Raw genomic sequence first — 25859 nt, forward strand, 5'->3', positions numbered from 1 at the left:
GTGTGTTAACTCGCCAGCAGAACCCGCAGCGCAGCCCTTTTGTGAGGCTGGAGACGGCTAAACAGACCAATTTTACCTCGTCTTTGTCACTTCAGGGATACAGCAATAGATTCCTGCGTTGTGTGCACCGACACACGGGCAGAACGAGCGGGTGTGCGCACGCCGTACTTAACAATTGGGAGGTTAATAAATTATTCATGAACATATTTGACAGGATTATTAAAAATTTTATATGCTACTGCAAATAAATACCTTTCAAAGCACTCTGTCGTATAAATTCTGTGCTCCTAAACTCATTACGTCCATGGCTTTAATTACTCAATGGAGTTTTCATAAATATATATGAGATGTTATCTTAGTAAAGTACGGTTAGGAACCGAAAGACCTTTAGGAGAAATGAATTACCTTTTCAGACACCCATAACTTCAAAGACAAATCCTGTATAAAGTTTAACACACACACATACACCTTTTTTTTTTTTTTTTTTTTTTTTAAACTACGAAGTTAGTTTAGGAGAACAAGAATGGTTCTTTGTAAAGTAAACCGCGAAGTAAAATACATTAGGCATTTTTTTTTTTAATCAAGAGAGTTTGAAAACTAAAAAAGTTCCAGTTCTTGAAGGATGGAGGAAAGGGCCATGGAACAAGGAACGTGTTTTACTCTTTCAGAGAGATGATGTGTAACATCAGGTTCAACATGAGACACCCTTGTTTGCCCTATCTTAGGTGCATATTTATGGGGGGGAAGGTTGTTATTAATGGATAAAGTCAATATGCCACGTCGCACCGACGTGTGGACACTCATACCCCACTTCACATAACAGGACACAAATGCAATGTTTTTGAATGGAGTGTTCAATAGCGCTGCTCAGCGCTTTGAAAAGCACGTGCAGTCCCTTCTCCAGGTGAGAACACAGCAGCAGGAAAGGCTTAGAAGACACCTTAGGGTTTTTATGAAACAAATACCTATTAATTATACTCTTTTTTTCTTTCCACTTCTCTATTTCTTTTTAGATTCTGCACCCCCATAAAATGTCAGATGAAGAATTTCAAGATAACTTTACAGAGCAAAGCCAAATGTTAGCACCAAAACATTGTTTATTTGTACATTTTATGACCACTGAGTGTTACCACTCAAACAGAATTTGAGTAGATAGCACTGATCACACTTTAGCATCAAAAATGGAAAGGTGTGAGCATGGACTTTTAAAATACTGTTTTAAAAAGGAATAGTAAACAAGTGGTACTAAGTTTATTGACATAAAAGCTAGGAAATTCACAATGGTTGTTTTCCCCTATAGCCCCTCACATTACTCTCTTGTCCATGTGTCAGCCTTTATAAGATGTGTGTCTCTTCTGTCTAAATATATTCATGTGTTAGGCCCAAATAATGGGTACATTTCCAGCTCTTAACAAAAATAAATAAACAAATAAACCATAATCTTTTCTCATCTAGAAACTGGACTTTCTTATTATAGGTAAATTTCTTTTTATTCCCTTCAGCACAGGATTAAATATTTCATTTAACAAACACATGTGCCTTTGACAAGTCATTGCAATGTATAGAAACACAATCATTAAAAGTCATGCTGTAGACTTTCTTGGCAACAGTCATGAAATCAATAAATTTTATATTGTTAGAAAATCTGAATAATATTATGAAAGTGAGCAAATAAGTACTTAACATTTTTTGCCTCCATGGTTGAAAACTTTTTTTTTTTTTTTTTTTTTTGCAGACTCCAAGCCAATAGACTGTATCTGACCTCAAGGGGAGTTTTAAAAGATTAGTTTTGGGGAGCTGAAAAACAACAGAATTAAAACATCTTCATGTCAACATTGTGGCTTGCTTCTATTGTTACAAATATTCAAAGTACCAGGTACTGATAAATTTGTTTTACTTTTTAAGAACCTAGAAATTATATCAAGCTCTAAAAAGCATCATTTTAAACAGTGTTTTAGTTTTAAAGTACATTGTATCCTTTGAACAGGCTGTTTAACAGCTTAATGTTAGCCACTGCATGGCCATTGCAGTGACAACTGACCAGGGGGTTTCATATATCTGTGGTCAGCCTTCCCCAAAGGCCTTATTGCTGTTCATTTGTTAGTTTCATGAACTAAAAAACAATTTTTAGGTGAACAAGTACTTTTGCGGCACCCTTCCCACAGAGTATCATACTATGGTTCAAGGTGGGCTGGGTGGGTCATCTGCCATGTCCAGAGGTCATTTGGTCTCCAGGTGTTCCACATCTCAACCACAGCAGGGACTGTTTGACAGTGTTTTCTCCCTTGGCTTCCATATATATATATATATATATATATATATATATATATATATATATATATATATTCTCAGGCCTCAGAAATTGGAATTGTGGTCAGATCCATTAATTCCAGCAAAAACACAACCAATTAAATTTTAAAAGGGACTGGGGAATGTAGCTCAGCAACAGAACACTTGTTGAGTGCATGCAAGGCCCTAGGTTCAATCCCTAACACAGCTAAAAACAAAGCCAGGAAAATGCACAGGACTTCTAAAGAGCTTAGCAAAGAAAGGTCTAGAAAAAAAGATTCATTTGTTTTCAGAGGAGATGTGAGGCTTATTAACGAGCATGCTTTGGTGGGAGTAGAATTCATCAGTGGAAGCTCTCAGGCATATAGAGCTTGCCTTTCCAGCCCACAGCCCACAGCCATCAGGGGTGAACTTGGCAACCATATCTTCAATTTCATCTACATTAAGCTTACTGAAGTCCCACTTCTTTGAGATGTGGATCTTCTGGTGGCCAGGGAACTTGAACTTGACTCTATAAGTCATAAGTCCATAAGTCCATTGTCTGCAGCTTGATGAGCTTGCCAACATTTCCAAGGTGCTTTAAAGAAACCCATAGAAGCAACAGGTTATATACATTGTCAAGGAGACTGCTGTTAACAGCACATAAAAGTTTTATAATGTTTTGAAATACATATACAATTTAAAATAATATTGGTTTACAACTTAACATTTTAATTATGGTTGTTAATAAATATGTTACTTTCAATAAAATGCATATTCTACTTCTCCTTCCAAAATAAAACATAGACTTGAAACAATTTTATAAACAATTCAGCCAAAAAAGCAATTTCTAAAAAAACCTTAGAATTTCTACTTTCTCACATTTTTGCATAGATAAAATTTTTCTAAACAACCTTTGCATCATTATCTTAGCTTCAAAATAATTTTTTTTTGACTGTTGAGAAAGCAAGTACCACAAAAACAGAAAATTTTCCTACTGTTTCTTCCCATGCACTCAGTTTTTTCTTTTTGTTTCATTAGTTTATGAAGGTTTCAAATATAATGTTGTAAATTTTTCAAATGTTCTAGTCTAAATTAGAATTGTTTTCTTTGTGCTCCTAGGGATTTATCCAGGGCCATGTGCTTGCTAAGTTAGCACAGTTCCAAACCCAGGCTAGAAGCCTCTGTGCAAGCATTTTCAGTGCAAGCATTTTAAGGAAAGGGATTGGGTTGAGGCAAATTTTACAAAATCTTTTCCTCTTCTTTTTTCTTCTCCTGTCTGGAGCTGAGGTTCAAACTGAGGGCCTTGCAGGCTAGGCTAGCCACTGAGCTACATCCCGAGGCCCATAAAATCGGTTTAATGTAATAAAATACCAAGAAAATATTGTTAACTGTTAACAAGGTGAAACGGGGAATTGTATTATATAGTCAATTTAGTCCATGAAATTAGAAACTTGGACCTCTATTACCAGTATTTATATAATTATTCAACTCCAAGGCTCTGTGTGTGTGTGTGTGTGTGTGTGTGTGTGTGTGTGTAGATAGAAATAGTTCTTTATTATTTGGAATACCTTAAAATCATCATAAAATAACAATTTAAATCTTATTTACAGTTCTCTATAAAATACAGGTCAAGAAATATAAATGCAGAGAATGATAATGATATGGATGGAAATATACTGGGGGCAGATCTTGAACACTGCGTTTTCATGAGCTTTTCTTTGCTTTCAAAAAAAAAAAACAGTGATGTATTCTTATTTTATTTTCATTTATCTATTTATTTATTTTTACGAGACATTTTTTTCTCTGTGTAGCCCTAGCTCTACAGGAATTCATTCTATAGACCAGATTAGCCTAAAACTCAGAGATCCGCCTGACTCTGCCTCTCAAGTGCTAGGATTAAAGGCATGAACCACCATGCCTGGCTTTCATAAACTTTTCTTAACTCAAGACAGAGGCTTTTGAATGAATCCCAAGTATAATAGGTAAATATATATTGATGATATATCAACATATATAGGCCCAAATATTTTATATATATATATATATATATATATATATATATATATATATCCACATATACATCTATTTGTGGATAAAAATAAAGACTAGTTTCATAAGGACCACAAGTACTAATGAAAGTGACAGGTTTTGTTCCATAAATTACTTTAGATACTATACGTTCTCCTTTGCAAACCTGTCTTTCTTGGGCTGGAGGGATGGCTCAGCAATTAAGACCTGGATTCAATTCCCAACACGCACACAATGATTCCCAGCTATCTATAACTCCTGTCCAGACGCCCTCTTCTGACCACCTCAGGCATCAGGCAGGTGCACATATACAACACAGATAACACTCAAACACAGAAAATAAAATAGACAAATCTAAAGAAAAAAATTTAAATAAGTCTTTCAGTAGTTAGTATATACTAGTATTCACTTTTTAATTTTTAATAACCATAGAAAAATATATTCTACATACATTTTTATATAGTTTTTGAAAGTTACCTTAGATTGTTTTGGTAACAAAATTGATGTAAATAAAATATAAAGATACATCTTTTGTGAGATATTTTAACCAGTGGTTAAAGAGAATCTTCAAACGGGTATTTTTAAATTAATTTATAGTTCATTTTTTTATTTCTTTATTTCTAAGTTGCCATGATCAATATTGGTCTGTTTATAGAGACAGTGGCATTTAATGTTTAAGTTGAGTCATAATAATAGTCTGTTAAATTAAAATCAAGAGCAACTGTAGGAAAGTAGTCATTTCGAAAGCCAACATCCTGCCACGTGGAGGGGGCAGCATGTGTCATCAGTAACAGACTCAAATATTTACCTCAGCCACAAGTGTCTGTCCATTGACATAAATGGTTTAAAGACAAGCTAACTGTGTTTGCTTAAGCCTTTTCTCTTAGTTCGCTTTATGAGAATTTTAGAAAACAGTATTCAATCTTGGTCAGATTTAAAGATACAGTATCAATATGATTCCTAAAGTGGTTTTTAGAAAAAGTCTCAGGGGATGGGAGAGAGGGCTCAGTGGTTATGAGAGCACCAGCGACTTCTCTCAAAGGACCAGCACTTTGATTCCCAGCCCCAGCACAGTGGCTCACAACCTTCTGAACCCTAGTTCCAGGGGCTCCCACACCCTCTTCTGGCCTCTGTGGGCACTGCATGCAGACAAGACATCTATACACATTTTTAAAAGTAAAAATAAATAAACCTCTAAAAAGAAAGAAAGAAAAAAGCCACTGGGGCTAGACGTACAGCTCAACGGAGTGTGTAGGAGCTCCCTGAGCAGAGCCCCATCATTGGCGAATTCAGCCAAGTATGAGGCTCGGTTGGCTTATTGATTGTTTAGCATGCACACAACTCCAGGTTTAAATCTTCAGCCTCACAAAGCAGATGTGCTGCCCCACCCCTGAAACTCAGCATTGTGGAGATGGAAGCTGGAGGACTAGGTGCTCAAGGTCATCCTCGACTACATAGGGAGTTTGAAACCAATCTGGGCTACATGAGATCCATCTAAATAATAAGTATTTTAAAACGGGTGTGGTGGCACACACCTTTAATCCCAGCACTTGGGAGGCAGAGAGACAGGTGAATCTCTGACTCAAGGCCAGCTTGAATTGTTGTAAGGCTGGTACTGCTGAGCCATGGTGTCTGTTGTCATTTTAAATCACACTTGCCTGTTTATTTATTTGTGTGTGGGGTATATGTGTATGTGGGCCCAGATACAACTCACTGTGTGGGTTCTCTCCTTTTACATTGTGGGTCCTGAGGACCAACATATGCAACAATCTTTAAATCTTCATTCTAACTAAATAAAACATGGAAACAAGAGAGTAGCTTTATTAGTCAGGGCTCTCTATACTAACAGAACTTAGATATATGGGATTTATTGGAATGACTCACAAACTGCAGTCCAACTAATCCAATGGCTGGCTGTGAACAGAAAGTCTAGGAATCTAGTAATTGTTCAGTCCACAAGGCCGGATGTATCAGCTGGTCTTCTATACATGCTGCAATCCTTTCTCCAAGCCCTTACCTTAGACAGACTTCCAGCAGAAAGTGTAGCCCAGGTTAAAGGTGTGTCATCCCGCCTCCAGATCCCAATCAAAAGCCTGTGCCACCCTACGATAAAGGTCCAAACTAGAAGTGGTCCACCCACTTCAAACCAAGCAGAAACGCTCTCACAGGTATGCCCTCCATTTCTGGATTGTAGTTCATTATAGACATAGTCAAACTGACCACCAGGAATAGCCATGCAGCTAATACAGCTTTATGCACTGTAATATCTCACCATTTCTCAAGTGAAAAGTTATTTCATCTTTGTTAAAGATGCTTGAATAATTATATGATTTATTACTAAGGGAAATATAAAGTTCCAATTTTCAGTGTTAGAGTTTATTTCCAGCTCTAAGTAGAATATCATTTTGTAATAACATAATCAGTTGCAGCAAAATTTATTGAAAAGAAATGCTTAGAACCTTTTTAGACAGCATTCATCCAAACATATAATCACACTTTTAACAGAGGGTTTTCCTAACTTTTCTTTAAAAGTTAATTTTTGTCTTGATAGTGGTGCAGATCACCAACAAGCTACACAAATAAGCCATAGTGCCTTCTCAGCAGCCACTGACATGTAGGGGATTTACAAAATGGACTATAAAAAATGGTCACTTTTTACTTTGCTGTTCTTATAAAGAGTCCTTTTGTTAGGGAAGTGCCTGCCATATAATAGATAGCCCATAAGAATTTGCTGAATGAATGAAGGTAGGAGAGAACAGGGAATGGAGGAAATTAGGGTCAAACCCCCATCCCACCCGCTTCCTTTTTTATGACCTTGGGCTACAGATATTTTTTCTAAGTCTCATTTTCCTCAAGTGCACCATGGAGATGACAAAGGCCTGGTTTTCGTAGGCTCTTGAAAAGCATTCAGAGAAAATGTATGTGTTTTATACATGTAGTTTCAACCAAACGGAAGAACTCTGTAATTGTGAATTTTGATTTTACTGACATAGATTGCTTCTCAGTTAAGTTTATAGCTGTGGCACATGTGATTAACCATTTGTGGATCCCAGGTGCTTTCTCAAAAACTAAAATAAGAATCTTAGGGGCTGCCTGATACTGCATTCAGGGACTCAAGAGTGAATCACTTAGAGTTTCTGTTTTGTTTGTTTTGTTTTGTTTTTGTTTTCTTTGGTCTTCTGAGACAGGATTTCTCTGTGTAACAGCTCTAGCTGTCCCAGAACTCATTGTGTAGACCAGACTAGCCTTGAACTCAGAGATCCGCCTGCCTCTGCCTCATGAGTGGCTAGGATTAAAAACATGAGCCACCACCACATAATATGATTATAATGCTAATCATAGTCTACCCTCCCATCTCTTGATACCATCCTCCCTCACTCTCAGAAGTGCTGGAGTTCACAGTGCCTGCCGTGGTCAGCCTCCTGTAAATCCCTGCCTCTACAGGAGACTAACTAGTTTTTACCCTAGAGTTTTAAAAAGTTGTCTGTATTAGTATTATTTTTAAAGTGTGTGTGTGTGTGTGTGTGTGTGTGTGTGTGTGTGTGTGTGAAGGCCAGAAGCATTGATCTCCCTAGAACTGAAGTTGCAGGTAGTTATGAGCTGTCCCATGATGGGTGCTAAGAATTCAACCTGGGTCCTGTGCAAGAGCATTTGTGCTTTTACCCATGGAACCATCTCTTCAGCCCCTCCAGGCTTTCTTGAAACAGTTACTTTGGTTGGTGTTCCCTTAGAAAATCTCAGCAGGGGGCTGGAGAGATGGCTTAGGGGTTAAGAGCAGTGACTGCTCTTCCAGAGGTCCTGAGTTCAATTCCCAGCAACCACAGGTGGCTCACAACCATCTGCAATGAGTTCTGGTGCCCTCTTCTGGCCTGCAGTCTCTGTATACATAATAAAAATAAACCTTTAAAAAAATTGTCTTTAAAAAAAAAAGAAAGAAAGAAAAGAAAATCTCGGCAAAAGGTGCTTTTTGCCAAGCCTGGTAGCTTGAGTTCAATTCCTGGAACCCACATAGTAGGAGGAAGAAGTCGACTAACTAGCACACGTGCAAGTGAGTGCACATACACACATGATACATCAATTAACATGCTTTGTGTTTTTCTAAGTCTCGGAACTAGCACACATGCAAGTGAGTGCACATACACACATGATGCATCAATTAACATGCTTTGTGTTTTTCTAAGTCTCAGAACTAGCACACATGCAAGTGAGTGCACATACACACATGATGCATCAATTAACATGCTTTGTGTTTTTCTAAGTCTCAGAACTAGCACACATGCAAGTGAGTGCACATACACACATGATACATCAATTAACATGCTTTGTGTTTTTCTAAGTCTCGGGAAGCAAAATCAAGACACACTCACATTTTCCCTAGAATGGTCTCATGTCTTATTTCAGAGAATGGTGGTCACCCTTTTACTGAGTGATCTACAATTTGTGATCCCTTTTAATCTATTTGAAATATCTTCTACAAAGACCCACATGCCCCATAAGTCACTGAGAAAAGAAACCATGTTTAACAGCAGTGAGACTCTCATTCACTGTAGACCGAAGAACACACAGTTCGCAAGTTAGAGGCTTAAGCTCCATGACTCTACAATGTGAAGAAGTCACTGGACACTGGCTAATGAGAGCATTCGTGTAGTCACACCACAGTCGAGATCAAGTATCACCACATCTAACACTTTTCCAAGCTCCCTTTTGCAGGTGTCTAGCTGACCCACCCCTAAACCTAAAGAACCAACGAACTACTCTGCCCTATTGCAGCTTCACCATTTCTGGAGCAGCATGCAATAGGGGAGGCTTTTGTGTCTGGTTTCTTTTACCTCACATAGCAACTTTGGGATTTGCCACTGTTGGCATGTTGACAGTTCCTACTTCTCCTTCCTACTATCCCAAATACAGGATATAACACCTTGAGTTTCCATTTAACACTGATGAACACATGGATTGCTTCCAGGTTTTCAAAGTTATGAATAAAGCCTATGTAAAGATGTTTGAGCTCAACCCCAGAGGAGCCAGGTGAAAAGGGGAACCCTCAGAGGGGCAAACAAGGGGACCCCAGGAGGGAAAATAGTTAAGATCTCCTGGGTAAACTGGGGGAGGGGGAGGTAGAAGAGAGGCATTGGGGGATGGGAACACAAGGGATCAAGAAGACCGAGTTAGGGGAGGGATAGAAAAGGATAGCAATGAAAAAGATATCTTGATAAAGGGAGAAACCTGGTGCTAGAGAAATTCTCAGGAATCCACAAGGATGACCCTGCTAAGACTCCTAAAAATAGTGGAGAGGGTGTCTGAACTGAGCAGGCCTTCCCCTTTAATCAGATTAGTGACTACCCTAATTGTCATCATAAAACCTATATCCAGTGACTGATGGAAGCAGATGCAGTGACCCACACCGAAGCACTGGACTGAGCTCCTGGAGTTGGATTGATTGAAAAGAGGCAGGAGGGATCATATGAACAAGGGGGGGGGGGGTCAAGACCATGATGGGGACAGCTGACCTGAGCTGGTGGGAGCTCATGGACTAGGGACTGACAGCTGGGAAACCTGTATGGTACCGTACTAGACCCTCTGAATGTAGATGACAGTTGTGTGACTTGATCTGTTGGGGGTAGGCTGGCAGTGGCACCAGAACCTATCCCAGGAGCATGAACTGGCTTTTTGGAGCCCAATCCCTGTGGTGGGATATCTTGCTCAGCCTTGATACAGGACTTGGTTCTGCATAACTCGATGTGCCAGACTTTGTTGACTCCCCAAAGAAGTCCTTACCCACACTGAGGAGTGGGTGGGAGTTGGGAAGGGGGAAGGCAGGAGGGTGGAAAAAGAAGAGGGGGAAAACTGGGGTTGATATGTAAAATGAAAAATAAATATTTTTAACTTAAAAAAAGATGTGTGAGCTGATTTCATTGGAAGATATATTTTTATTTCATTGGCATAAATTCCGAAGTATGGAATTGCTGGTGTATGTGATGTGTGCACACATAACTTTATAAAGAATTGTCAAACTGTTTCCCATAGTAGCCAGAGCACACTGTATTTCCCGCCATTGTTGTGTGGTATAGTAAGTAGGAGTTGAGCTGCTTCACATGCCCTTCCAATGATGACTTTAAGACTTTTTGCCTCCTCCCTTTCTTTTATTCTTTCTGGACAGAATCACTCCATGTTGCCTGTTTTCGTAGCTACAAGGTGGCATGTTCTAATACTAGGATTTTAACATGCATTTCCTCTAATGAACCTCTTTTCTGTGTTATTTGCAATGCAGTCTTTAGTGAGAGTATATTCAAACCTCTGGCCTTCCCCTCAGCTTATTTGTATTCTTATTCGAGTTTTGGGTGCTCTTTATAGATTCCATATGCACATCTATTATTAGAGGTTTTGCAAAAAATATCATTGTGGACTTTCATGGCTTGCATTTTCACATTTTCATTGTGTCTTCCAAATAAAGTACATTTTAATTGTTTAAGTCCAATTTTCATGATGACATACGCTTTTGAAATTGCATCTGAGAATTATCTCCTAACCAAGTCATGAAGAATTTCTTCTTTGTTTTATTTTTGAAGTTACCTAGGTTTTTTTTTAAAATTTGCATTCCTGTTTGTCATCAGTTTTAAGTTAACTTTTATATACAGCAGAAGAGTAATTAAGTTGTTGTGTTTTGTTGTTATTATTTGTTTCCATATAGATATTCATTACATTACATTATTATGTGTGTGACTTTTTGCCTGCATGTATGTGCACCATGAATATATCTGGTGCCCCTTGAGTCCAGTAGAAGATGTCAGATAACAGGGAACAAGAGCTATGGATGGTTGTGAGCTGCCATGTGGGAGCTAAACAAGCATCCTCTGTAAAAACCAGTGCTCTTATAACCATTGTGGTGGTTTGAATAGGAATTGTCCTGTAGGCTTATTGGTTTGAATGCTTGGTCACCAAGGAATAGCACTATTAAGAGAGGTAGCTATGTTGGAGTAGGAGTAGGTGTGGCCTTGTTGGAGGAAGTGTCCCTGGGGGTGGGCTCTGAGCCCAAAGCCAGTCCCAGTGGCTTTCTCTTTGCCTGCTGATCTGGATGTAGAACTCTCCATGTAGAACCATGTCTGCCTGCCTGCAACCATGCTTCCTGCAATGACAATAATAGGCTAAACCTCTGAAACTGCAAGCAAGGCCCAATTAAATACTTTCTTTTATAAGAGTTGCCATGCTTATAGTGTCTCTTCACAGCAATAAAATACTAAGACAACCACTGAGCCTTTTTCTTGTGTGCTGATATATTATTTATGATTTAATAAAGATTGCCTGAGGGTTCAGAATGCAAAGCTAGCCACAAGTCATAGAGGTCAGGCAGTGGTGGCGAACACCTTTGATCCCAGGACTCAGAAGACAGGTAGATATATGTCTATTAGTTCAAGGCCACAATGAGCTACACGAAATTGATCCAGTCCCAAAGAGAAACAGCTCACACAAAGGTGGTATCAGTAGTTGGGATCCCACGCCTTTAATCCCAGTACTAGGCAGATATAAAAGGAAGAAGCAAAGGGTTTCATGTGGAGATTTAGTTTCCAGACAGGGAGAGCCATTGTCTCCGAGGGTTCCTGGAGCCAGGATCACCCTTTCAGTCTGACCATCAGCTTCAACCCCAATATTTATCTCACCCCTTTAAGACTGATCTATACTAAATTATTATTACATTTTCTTCAAAAGTCAGTTGACCTATTGGGTCTACTTCTGGATCCTCTATTTTGTTGATAGAAATACCTACCCTTTTGCTAATATTATACAGTATTAGTCATTACATATTTAAGTCTTAAAAATGGAGTGTGAATCTTCTAATCTTGTTTTTTAAAGTTGTTAAAGTTTTATAACTCACTTTTGTTTGCTTTTTCCACATTAATTTTAGAGTAGATCTTGTTAACTTATAAACAACAACAAAAGCCTACAGAGATTTTTAAACAGAATCTCAGCCTAGGCTAGACTGTAGCTCAATATACAGCCCATGCTGGTATTGAACTTGCAGCACACCTGAGTCTCCTGAGTCATGTGACTAGAGCTATCAACCACACTGTCTGGCTTTGTATGGCCTTATAACTTTACAGGAACTTATTCACTACTTCCAGTAGTTTTTATAGACCCTGAGATTTTTCTTTGTAGAGATTTCTGCCTTTTAGTAACAGAGATAGTTTATTTATTTATTTCTAACTCCCAAGTCTTTTATCTACTGCTCATGCCTTTATAAACTAGCAAGGATCTTCAATATGAATGTTGAGTAGGAATAGTAAAAGTGAACATAGTTATCGTGATCATGTTGCTTAAATCATATGCCCAATTTCAAGTGTAGAGTCATAAACATAAACACTAACCATATCTGTGTTTGTTTTTCAATATTTTGTTTTATTTACAAAGTAAGGAAATTACTCTGATGAATAACATTAGAGGGTGCTTATAATCCCAGCCCTTAGGAGCCTGAAAGAGGATAATTATCCTGAGTTCAAGACCAATCTGGGTTTACATACTGAGCTTAGACCAATCAGTCTCAGGGGAAAAAAAAAAAAACGGGAAAGAAGAAAAGAAAAGAAAAGAAAATAGCACATGTATATTTATATATATCTCTGGCTAGCCCTGCATACCTGGTCTATATTATGTATGAGGAAGCCTGGGGAGAGAGACTAGCAAGTCATAGTAATCCTTTGGTGGAGCAGTGTGAGATAGGGTCTCATTATGTAGCTGTGGCTATCCTGAAACTTAGTATGTAGAAGTTGACCTCAAGCTCACAGAAATACATTTGCCTTTGCCTTCAGAGTGCTAGGATTAGAGGCCTGCACCACAACACCGGGCCTTAATAATCTTAACGAAATAAAATAACGTGAAAAACAAAGGGAAATGCCATAAAGCTAACATTAGAGAATTTAAGTGTGTTTGCCTCATGAGATGACTACTAGGGACTGTCTGTTGTGTCTACTGGGTCCCATATGCTTGAGGCATATATCCTCACAATAGTTCTTTCAGGCAGACTTGCTTTTTTTTTTTTTTTTTTTTTTTCATAAATTAACCTGCTAAGAGAGGAAATGATAGTAGGGGCCAGAGAGGTCAAGGACATCACAAGAAAACCCACAGAAACAACTAACCTGGCTCCTACAAACTCACAGAGTCTGAAGCAACAACCAGGGAACTTACGTGGGACAGACTGACAGGCTTAGGCCTTCTATACATATGACAGTTGTGTAGCTTGGTCTACTTGTGGGACTCCTAACAGTGGGAGCAGGGGCTGTTCCTCACACTTCAGCTGGCTATTGGGAACCTATTCCTCATACTGGTTTGCCTTGTCCATCCTTAATACAAGGGAAGATGCTTAGTTCTATGGCAACTTGATATGCCCTGCTATGCAGATACAAATAGGAGACCTGCCCCTTCCAGAGCAGAAGCAGTGGAGGAGTAGACTGAGGTGGGGGAGGGCAGGTGGGAGGAAGGAATGGAAGGAGAGGAGGGAGGAGAAACTGCAATTGGGATGTAAAATAAAGAATGCTTATTAAAAACAGCAATGACCTGAGAATGCCAAAAAATTAAAAAAATAAAAGAAGGTCAGAAAAAGGAAACTGAGGTTAAGAGAGTATCCATCTGTTACTTGAGGGAGCAGTGTGATAGTTTTATATTTGGGACATTGGCTGAGCTAGAATGCTTTTATCCAGAGTTCCTGAAATGGTTCTGTAATGGTTAATACTGTCAACTTGGCAGCTCTAGAATCACCCAGATGACAAACCTCTAGGCATGTTTGTGTGGGATTATCTAGATTGAGCTAGGGAGAGCCTCCTTACCTGGGGGCTGGGACACTCGGTGAAGAGAAAGGGAAAAGGCAGTTTGAGCTTGAGTATTTGTGCTCTGCCTCCTGGCTCTGGTTGCCATGTGACCCAGCTACCTCCAGCTCCTGCTGTCATAACAAACTACATCCTCACACTATCAGATGGAATAAACCCTTCTTCTGTTGATTTTAATCACAGCAATGAGAAAATTAATGCAGAAAGTTGGTACTGAGAACTGGGGTTGTGGCTATAATAAATATGACTATATGGTTCTTAGGTCTCTCAAATCGCTTTGTGGGAGGAATATGGAAACTTTGGGCTAGAGTAGCCCTTAAATGTTGTTTTGAGAGCTTGATGGGCTGTTGGGATTTTGGAAGATAAGAATGCTAAGAAAAATGCTGACTGTGGAGGCCTAGTTAATGACATTTCAAAAGTGAACAAGGATTCTGTTGGGCACTAGGCCATTCAAGTTACCTCTTGGCAAGTAATCTGGCTATATTTGTCTCATGTTCTGATTAACTTGAATGAGGTTGAATTAAGAGAAAGGACTCAGGGCTAGAGATCTGGCTCAGCAATTAAGAAAGCATAGTGCTCTTGCTGAGGACCTATGTGCAGTTCCCAGCTCCCACTTTGTGGCTCCCAACAACCTGTAACTCCAGCTCCAGGGAAATCTGATGCCCTATTCTGTCCCCCACAAGCACCTTCAATTCTGTGCACACACACACATCACACATATAATTTTAAAATAAAAATAAATATTTTTTTAAAGGTAATGGGCACATATGTTTGAAGGAAGGAGTTTGAAGGCAGATAGCATTTAGTTTGTGGCATGGCTATTACTCACCACTCTTTCCCAGGTTAGCAATGAAAAAGAGCAACAAGAGGGGCAGAAAGATATTTAAAAGGGGCAGTTTGTCAAGGAAAAGAACTAGAACAAGTTTAAAGTTGCTATTGGGGAATGTGGAAAACAAACAAGACAAAACAACAACAACAAAAATGAAACAACCACTCTCCAATCATTAAAGAAAAACCTTTTGTTCTGCACTGGGACAAAAGGAAAGTGCCTGGAAGACAAGGTCCTACCCACCAAAGTTTCCAGCCAGTGAAAATGAAAATTCATTTGGAAGAGAGAATATGAATTGGGAATGCTTTGGAGATGCTCCTGGAAAGCAAATGCCTAAGAAAGTGTTTCTTGTGCTTGTGTTCTAAGCGAGGCAGGTCCCATCTCAAGCTAGCAGGCGTGCAAATTCAAGATTGAAGGAGTCAAGGAATCTTGCATTTTAGTTCCAGACAGCAAGAGAGGACAGGCAACGTGTGGCAGGGTCATGTGATGTGGAGGTGAACCCTAAGTTGCAATGGAGATGTTCCTATGTTGTAGATGCCAGCACTATTGGCCAAGAAAAGCTACACATATAGATTAGAGCTGGTTCAAGAAAGAAGAGTCTGTGTGTGCTGCAGGGGCAGGGCTGGAGGCATGGAGCTATCCAAGCCCTTTGGAGCCCAGATAATTCCATTGCCATCCCCAGATGCTTACCATGTAGGTACAAGATTTGTCTTTCCCCTGATGTATTTCAGTCTCTCTCTGGTCTGATCATACCTTCCTATGGCCCAATTCCTTCTTCGGGGAATACTACCTTCCACTCTTTCCATGGTGATTTCCTGCATCACAAAGCACTAGACCCTCAAACTGTAAGCCAAAGCAAGCCCTTTCTTCCTTAAGTTGCTTCTGTTAGGTATTTTATCACAGCGTTGAGAAAAGTAACAAATACACCCTACCTCCTGAAAAAAGTCAGAACCATTCCTTCCTTTGAACAAGGCTTGTCATGGGGACTTTTTAAATGTATTACTAAAAAGGCTATCGTCTCATTACAAATGGAGTGATGTATGCAACACGTTTCCTACTCCTAAGAAACAGACCCCAAACAAGCCTGGTGGGAATGCAGTGTGGTAGTGGCTACTATGGACCACAGTCTGGCATTTCTTTATATGCATTATATATGTCAGCAATTCCACATCTTCGAATTTATTCTAGCAAAATAAAAACATATGTCCATACAAAATCAGCCCACAAATCTTTATACAGGCTTTATTCATAATTGTCAAAAAAAAAAAAAAAGTGGACGCCTCTGTAGTGAATGAGACACAAAGTGGTATATTTTGTATGCGGGACAGTGGTAAGCAGAGGAAGGAACTATTGATACACCAAGAGTTAAGAGAATCCAGACACCGACTGTATGATTCCATTTGTGTGATGCGGCAGAGAAGTTCAAGTGGTTCCCCAAGGTCAGGATAGGGCAGGTGTGCTTCTAGTCCCAACCCCTCCTCATTCCAACATTCAGGGATTTGTTGGCTCACATAAACTTAATCACCAGGTTAATTTATATGAAATGGTATGGAAATGAGAATTGGGGGAAAGGAAAATTAGGAAATGATGTCAAGCTGTTGCCTAACTTTAGAAGGAAAAATATTAGATCTCAATTATGTTAAGGACCACTAGGTAAATGTGGATGGATTGCCCTCTTCTGCTTCCTGTTTCATGCTTGCCAAGAAAGAACTCAATCTGGTAGCCTTTCCACTGTTGCTCAAATTGTTAGTTGGGGTCAGTCTTGTAGGTCTCTAGACCTTTCTTTAGGTTCAGTTTTCTCTTCAAACCAATAATGGCTCCCTCTTTTATGATTGTTCTCTCTCTCTCTTTCCTTTCTTCTATTCCTACCCTGACTCAATCTTCCTAGTCTCATGTGCTTTCCTCTCCTCCCCTTTTCTTTCTCTTACTTCTTTCTCCATTCACCCCCCCACACACACACACACACACTTCCCATGTGCTCTGGGGGACTTGTCCCTTCCCCCTTCTATGAGGGACTTTATATGAATCTCTTAGAATACACCTTGTATCCTGGTTCCTCTGGTGGTGTGAATTATAGGCTGGTGATCCTTTGCTCTAGGTCTAAAATCCATATATGAGCAAGTACATACCATGTTCCTCTTTTTGTGACTGGGTTACCTCATTCAGGATAGTTTCTTCATGTGCCATCCTGACAGATCTACATGACCCCACCTGGATGACATTGCCCTACATGTGGAATTGGGGTGGGGGGATGGGATGGGAGGGTGGTCAGGGTGCATGTGAGGGGGCAGAGAGGGTAAAAGGGAGAGAGGGAAGGAGGGAAAGGGAACTGGGATCGACATGTAAAATAATAAATTAAATAAAAAAAAATAAAGAACTCAATCTGACATTACCATGACTTGTGAACACTTGAAGGTCCTGCCTCCGTGGGGCTTCTAGAATTCTTAGTGTCTAAGAAAGGAGTGAAAGATGACCTGATGCTTTCTCAACTTTTTCTTAGGGGCTGAAGAGACAGCTCAGTGATTAAGAGCATGTTCTGCCCTTAGAGAAGCCCTAGTTCAGTTCTGGCCCTTAGATGGCATCTTACTACCATCTGTAACTCTAGGTACAGAAGATCCAGTGCCCTCTTCAGACTCCTTGGGCACCTGAACTCATGTGCACATACTAACACATCCACAAAAATAATAAATATTTTTTAAAGAGAATTTTTCCTTAACTTTTGTTTAGTAGCCTCTAGTAGCCAATAATATTCATGTCAGAGAACAGTGAGATAACTCTCTTAAACTGCTGGTGTTAAATTTCAGGGGTTTTTGTTGTCGTTGTTTTGTTTGTTTGTTTGTTTCTTCATTTATACTGTTGACCTTTAGTGTTTAACAGTACTGACTTGTATGATCCTGGAGCAGATTATCTAACCTCATTAAGCCTCAACTTCCTAATTTGTAAAAATAATGGGCATAAAATTTGTTTTCTTGTCAGGCAGGGTTATTATGTCAATTAAATACAGTAATCTTTAAAGTGCTCAATGCCACAGGCTCAGAATCCAGGAGCCTCATAGCTTCTATTTCCTAAGGAAAATCTATTAAGTTTAAAAAGCACCTGGTGTCATCAGGAGGACATTGACAAATGACAATAAAGAACTTCAGCAGGTGTCTACTCTCCCACTGAAAAAGTGTCAGTGTTAAACAGGGACCCGTGGACACTGCATCAACTCTAGAAATTCTCAATAGAGTGAAGCTGCCTCTTAAATTCTGGTCTCATTTCTTTCTAGGGCCTTGCTTTATGGCTTTGAATGTCTAACCCTCCTGCATCAGACTCCCTAGTGAACAGCACACCCAGCTCCTTCAGTGCCAAATAAGTACTGTATGTGCCCCCTTCCGAGTCACCGCCTTCTAGGAAGAAGGTGGCAAACACTAGGCATTGATGAAATGTTTGCTGAATAAATATTGTTTCTTCTGAACATGACTTCAAATTCTAGAGGAATTTTATTTTTTCCTTGAACTTCTAGAGCCCATCGGAATAAGATACTCCCAATTAAAACAGAAAGCCTTACAAAACCTTGGAGAAGGCAGGGCTGGAGAGACAATCAAGAGCACTTGTTGCTCTTGCGGAGGAACCGAATTTGATTCCCAGCACCCACACAGTAGCTCGTAACCATCCATAACTCCAGTTCAGGGAAACTGATGCCATTTTCTGACCTCCATGGGTATTGAGCATGCCTGTGATGCATGTGTGTGTGTGTGTGTGTGTGTGTGTGTGTGTGTGTGTGTGTGTGTGTGTATGTGTGTAGGCAAAACATTCATATGCATAAGGTAAAATAAATAAATCAAAAAAATTTAAGACAGCTTTGAAGAATAGGTTGCAGGACATTCACTGTCAGGCACTAGGATTGCTGGAGTGGTGAAGACAATGTAACTCCTATGAGCAGGGAGGCAACCTGCTGTGTAGAACAGAATAGAAAAGCAAGAGGAGGATTGTGTGTATGGTTATCTGATTTATAATATGGTTGATACTAGAAGGTAAATGAGGAAAATATTGGTGCTGGATCAATTAGATATTGCTAGGGAAAAAATGTACTTCAACCCTTATCTTAACACCCTATACAAAAATAAATCCCAGATAGCCTGCACATAAAACAATAGCACTTGCTAAAGGGGAACACAGAGGAAATAAATCTCTTTGCCATGAGCAAAGATGGTTTACTCACCAACATACAAACAGGTAACCTCACCAAAAACACAAAAAGAAGGTTTTCCAGGGCTATATTAAATTAAAAAGTCTGTTCACCAAAACAAGTCCTTAAGGGCTGGAGAGATGGCTCAGCTGTTAAGAGCACTGACTGCTCATCCAGAGGACCCAGGTTCAATTCCTAGCAGCTTACAAGTGTCTGTAACTTGAGTTCTAAGGAATCTGACACTCATGGCAAAACACCAATGCACATAAAAGTATATATATACATTTTTTTTTTTAAAGGAAGCCCTTAAGAGAATTAGAAGGAGTTATGTGAGGTACTTGCAACCCCAGGATTTAAGAGGCTGATGTAGGAGAATCAAGAATTAAAGGGCAGCCTGGGATATGTAAACAAGACCCTGGAGAAAGTGGGGGGGGGGGGAGAAAAACTATAGAATGAGAAAGAACTAACAATACTATTCCTGACAAAGGATGCATCCAAAATACACAAAAACTACTGTAAATCAAGGAAAAGAAACAATGCCAACTGGTATATGGTCAAAAGACTCAAACAAATTTCACAAAATGATATAAAAATGTCTGATGAGCCTATGAAAAGACGCCTAACTGCACTGAACAACAAAAACTCAAGCTGAACCATATCACTTACAAACACTTAAAGAATTAGCACCAATCCGCTTTAGATCCTGGCAGAGAATAGAGGAGAGGGAAGCAGCACTAAGTCATTCTGTGTGGACAGTACTCTCCTGCTGAAGGCAGGCAAACTGCAGGGGAAGAGGCTACACACAGTATTCCTTATGGCTGTTCAAACAAAAACCCGTGGCAAATTAGTATCCATCCAAAATCAACACCACAGTAGAATTATATACTGAGTGGATTATTTCCTCTTCATTTTTAGTTAGGGTCTCACTATTTAGTTAAGGCAGGCCTCAGATACTCAATCTTACTGTCTCAGGCTCATGAGTACTGGAATTCTAAGAATGTGCCACTATACCTGGCATGTGGGTTTAACTAGGGAAGCAAAGGTGGTTCAAACCCAAGATAATCAGCACACCACAGGAGGATGAAGGAGGGGGGCACAAGAGTTTCAATTGGGTTAATTTAAAGAAGGAGAAGAAGAGGAAGAGAAGGAAGAGGAAGAAGATACTTGACAGAATCCTTTTATAAATCAGAAAGAGGCTGGCCAGTTAGCTCAGTTGGTTAGAGTGTGGTGCTGATAAAACAGAAAGAGAAAAAGGAAGGAAGTCAGTTAAGTTAGAAAAGTAGAAATAGCCAGGCAGTGGTGGCCCATGCCTTTCAACCCAGCACTCAGGAAGAAGAAACACGTGGATCTCTGAGTTTGAGGCCAGCCTAGACTACAGAAAGAGTTCCAGGATAGCCAGGGTTACACAGAGAAACTCTGTCTAGAAAAACAAAACAAAAATGTAATAACAGAAGGGAACCTCTTCATTGTGCCTAAGGGCACATTTATGGGGTGTCCTCAGGGGCAGAGCACAAGGCCTTAGGGTCAATCACCAGGAGTGCAAAGAAGGAAAAGGAGAAACATGTTTGTGTAAGACTTACAGCTAACATTGCACTCAATGGTGAAAGATGGAAAAATGTCCCCTAAGATTACTAACAAGATAAGGGCATTCATTATACCCTCTATTGTTCAGCAATGTACTTCAGACAGAACAATTAGGCAAGGAAAAGCAACAAGGGCATTGAATTTGGAAAAGAAGAAAGCTGAAACATTTATAATGATAGAGGACATCAGAGGCAGAGATACTCAAAGATTGCAAAAATAAACATTAAAGCCAACAAGCAAATTCTCAAAACTGCAAAGTAAAAAGTTAGCACTCAACAAAACAGGTTTGTTTTTAATCCCTTTTTAAAAGACAGGGTCCTGATATGTTACCCAAACTTGTCCTGGGCTCAAGCCACCCTCTGCTTCAGCCTCATGAGTAGCTAGGATTCCAAGTGCAAGCTACAGACTTGAACAGACCAATAAAGGACTCAATAACCCCAAGCCTCTGTGTGAGAAGTTGGAAGACAAGAAGTTGTTTCCATGTGACCCAGTGAAATGAGCCAGAATGGGGAGGGAGGGTGAGAAGAGGGGCACAAAGCAGGGGAGAGGGAGGGAGGAAGAGAGAAAAAGAGGGGGAGAGGAAAGAGAGAGCAAGGGGGGAGGGAAGGGGAAGGAAGGGAGAGTGTGAGGATGAATATCAGAAATTCACACAGGTATGATATCTGAAAGTATAGAGAGAAAGACCGGGTACACATGGGAGAGAAGGAAGCAAATCTACACACAGCTCCAGCAGCTACCCTCCCTATTGCCTGGAGGGGAATCTGAAGAAGCCTCCAGAAGGTAACCCAAACAGCCCTAGTGACTAGAGACAGGGACTCTACCTTCAGAAGCAGCCCACGGCCCTGAGAAGCCTCAAAACTAGTTGTGGGTTTCGGTGAGGGGATGAAGTCCTACCGTGGACAGGTCAGCAGTAGACCTGGGTTACTCTGTGTGACTCACAGGGCAGAGGCCTTCTGCAGTCTTGGGAGGGAACCTATCCTGGGGGCCAGAGAATGGCAAACAGTCACAAGACTGGAGCCCGAATTTAATCTGCCATGGCCCTACGTGACAGTTTTGAAAAGCAGTATGGAAAGTGGAAAGGCCTAACACTGGAAGGATGTCAGTTCAGGGAGGGGCACTTGATGGCAGGCTCAAAGGTACATAAGAAAAGGGAGACCTTGCTTTGGGGGCCGGGACCACATCTCATCAACCAAGAATAACCTTGGAGTAGACAATCCAAGCCTGAGCTCAGTGGGAGGAAACTAGAAACCCAAGACCAAGCAGGCTACTTCCCAACCACAGCTGCACCCCTCCAGTAAGGTCATTAATAGCTTAGAGGCCTTGAAAGCACAAAAAGACAAATCCTTTGCCTGTATCACTGCGATGCTGAGGGTGCCTCTCAAACACAGAAGCACTTGGGAGACATTCCACAGTAAAAACATCAGCCTCCCCAGGAACAAGCTCAGAGCTCCGGTGCAGTGGGGGGTGGGGAGGTGAGAGCTCTGGGGGTGGGTGGGACTGAGAGAGCTCTGTGGGGTGGGGAGCTCTGGGAGGGGGGTGAGAGGACCTGTAAAGCTAAGCTTGGCCAGCAGAGGCTACTGGTACTCAAGGAAGACAAACTACTGAAGTGGACACAGCTTTGGCAGACAGAAGGCACTTAACCCAATACAGGCTCCAAACCAGCATAAGTCATAGGAAAGACCCTCAAAGAGGCTGCTCTAGTTCCTCCCTCCCTCCCTTATTTCATTCTCTCCCTCCCTCTCCCACTTACCCTCCTTCCTTCCTTTCCTCCTTCTGTCCTTTGCATCCTTCTCTTCCTGCTGCCCCTTCCTTCCTTCGCTCCCTCCCCTCCTTTTCCATTTTGCTCTTTAGGATTACTTTCACTCCTCTTTTATTATGTTTTTAATCAGAATTTTGACTTCATAGTATCTTCAAAATATATTTTCATTTTATTCACCTATATGCATACATCTAACTTAATTTGTACCTTTAAACTATTATTATTCATTTTTGCACCTCCTTTATTTTTTTTTTTTAAAAAACCCTAACTTTACTCTTAGTAGTACTTTGTTGTTTTAAAAACACTCCTGTTTTTAATCCTTCTTTCTATATTTATCTGTTTGTATTCAAACTTTCTTATTGGCAGGAAATTTTTTCTTTTTTCCTTAAAAAAATCCACTTTGTTCTCTTTCTCTTCCTCATTTTCCCCATCCCTTTATTTCCTTTTTGTATTTAATCTTGTGTCTCTATTTTCTCCTTTTCCTGCCTCCTTTTATCTTATTCTTTTATTATTTTCACATTTATTGTGAACAATTTTAACTCTATAACACATTCTACATCAGCTTTCCCTTAACTGGGTTATAGTCATTAGTGATACATTCATGAACCTTCACTAATTTAAATGTATTCTGTTTTGTTCAACTTGGCGTTTACTATTATAATGATTTGTGGTTTGACTAAGAATGGCTCCCATAGGCTTATAGATTTGAATGCTTAGTCATCCGGAAGTGGCACTGCTCGAGAAGGATTAGAAGGTGTGGCCTTGGTGGAGCAAGTGTGTCACTGGAGGAGGGCTTTGGGGTTTTAAAAGCCCAGGCCAGGCCCAGTCTCTCTTCCTGCTGCCTGCCATCTGGAAGTAGAACTCTCAGCTCCTTCTCCATCACCATGTCTGTCTGCCTGCCACCACACTCCCTGCCATGATGACAATGGACTAAACCTCTGAAACTGTAAGCAGGCCCCAATTAAATGTTTCCTTTTGTAACAGTTGCCACGTTATGCTGTCTCTTCACAGCAATAGGACACTGTGAAGACAGTTTGTCTTCGTCACTGAGTGGACAGCAGATGTACAAAGGCGCCATAGAAATCCAGGTGGGGCTAGCATGTATCTACAGAATACCCCATCCATATCCTATTCAGTGGAACAATACACTTTTTTGGGGGGGGGGTAACTTTCTCTAAAACAGACTACAGCCTGGGTTACAAAGCAAGTCTTAGCAAATAAAAAGCACAAAAATCAAAATAATTTCTTCTGTCTTATCAGTTCATAGTGGAATAAAACTAGAAATGAGTACAAGAGAAACTACACAAATACATGGAGACAGAACAAGACATTCCAGAATGACCACTGGGTCATTGAAGAAACCAGGGAAGACATTTTAAAATTTCTAGAATCATATGAAGAAAATTCTAAAATGAAAAGACATCATGCATCATGAGCTGGAAGAATTAATACAAAACAGGTATCTTACCAAAAGAAAATCCACAGATTCTATGCAGTCCAGATCCAAGTCCCAGATAAATGCTGAGTGGTGGTGGTGGTACACAACTTTAGATCCCAGTACTCAGGAGACAGAAGCAGGCAAATCTGTTTGAATTTGGGGCCAACCTGTCCTACAGAGAGTTCAGGAGGACAGCCAGGGCTACTCAAAGAAGCCTTGTCTCAAACAAACAAACAAAAATTCCAGTTATATAAACTAGGAAAAAATGCTAAAATTCATATAGAAGCATAAAAACCCTCCCTCTCAGCAACGCCCTGACCTCTTTTTCTTTATTATTGTTACATATATAAGTAAATAATTAAATACAACCTCATGAGTACATTTAGTGTTTCTCATATGCTTTTAGAGTGGATTACTTGATATTGGATAACCAACTGGGGCCTCATCCCCAGGAAAGACTAATCTCCCTCTCCAAGCAGCCATTAATTGTCCCTAGCTCTTTATATAGGAGTAAGACACTGTGAGATTTCTCTGCTTCACACTGGCATGTCAACAGTATTGCCATTGTTCAACCATGTTGTTGAGAATGCATGGATGCAGCTCCCTTTTCACACATAGAAGATAATCTCATAACAGACCATCTGGTCCTCTAGCTTTTAGAGTCTTTCCATCCACTTGTTCTTCGATGTCCCCTGTGTTTTAGGTGTAGGGATTATGTTGTAGATATGTCAGTTGGAACTGGGCATCCCACAGTTATCTGTTCTCTACATTTTGGCCAACTGTGCCTTTCTGTAATGGTGTCTGTCTGATGTAAAAAACAAGCTGCCTAGATGAGGAAAAGAGCTACATTTATCTGTGCAAAGGGAGTAAGTTGTGGTAATATTTTGTTTATGATCTAACAAAGCTTTCCTGAAGATCAGAGTACAGAGAGCTAAAACATTAGTTAGCCATAGAGGTCAGGCGTGGTGGTATACTCCTTTAGTCCCAGCACTAGGGAAACAGAGTCAAATGGATCTCTGTGAGTTCAAGACCACAAGATTGAATCTGTCTAAAAGAGAAACAGAGCTCACATGGGATCCCATGCCTTTAATTCCAGAACTAGGGAGATAGAGACAGAAGTGATATGGCTGGGTGGAGAGAGGAATACAAATCTGAGGATTTGTAGAGATGGATGCAGTCTGATCAGTCAGTCTGAGGATGTAGTCTGAGGATGTAGTCAGTGTGAGGATGCAGTCTGAGGATGCAGTCAGTCTGAGGATGCAGTCAGTCTGAGGATGTAGTCTGAGGATGTAGTCGGTCTGAGGATGCAGTCTGAGCAGCAGTCAGTGTGAGGTTGCAGTCTGAGGATGCAGTCAGTCTGAGGATGTAGTTCAAGGACAGGATTGCCCCTTTGGTCTGAGCATTGGTAGAGGTAAGAATTATAGTGGCTGACCCCTCTGCTTCTCTGATCCTTCAGCTTTAACCCCCTGATAGCTGACTCAGAGTTTTTATTATTAAGACCAAAGAGATTTCGTGTTGCAGTAAATATTTATAGTGCAATTAAAAATTACATTTGTGGGATTGCAAACTGGTGCAGCCACTCTGGAGATAAGTCTGGAAAATTCGCAAAAAGCTAAAAATAAATCTGCCACATGACCCAGCTATACCACTCCTTGTCATATGCTGCAAGGATTCAACAGCCTACTCTGCAGACTCCTGCTCAGCCACTCTGTTTACAATAGCTAGGAAGCAGAAACTCAAGTGTCCTTCAAGTGACAAAAGAATAATGAAAACTTGGTACCTATATATAATGGAGTACTATTTGGCCATAAACAAAAATGAAATAATGAAATTTGAAGATAAATGAAGGCGATGAAGTGAGGTAACAGACCCAGAAAGACAAATGCCACATATTTTCTCTTATTTGTCTATCATAGCTCTGAATCTTTTTTTTTTTTCAGTGTTTTGAGACAGGGTTTCTCTGTACC

At 40.2% G+C, this 25859-nt stretch overlaps 1 pseudogene; it reads right to left on the reverse strand.

Annotated features, from left to right (window-relative positions):
• Positions 1 to 2850: 2850 nt before the first annotated feature.
• Positions 2851 to 2953, reverse strand: LOC127237465 (uncharacterized; annotated as a pseudogene).
• Positions 2954 to 25859: the final 22906 nt, after the last annotated feature.

Source organism: Phodopus roborovskii, unplaced genomic scaffold (genome assembly GCF_943737965.1).
Source record: "Phodopus roborovskii unplaced genomic scaffold, PHOROB, whole genome shotgun sequence".
Lineage (NCBI taxonomy): Eukaryota > Metazoa > Chordata > Mammalia > Rodentia > Cricetidae > Phodopus > Phodopus roborovskii.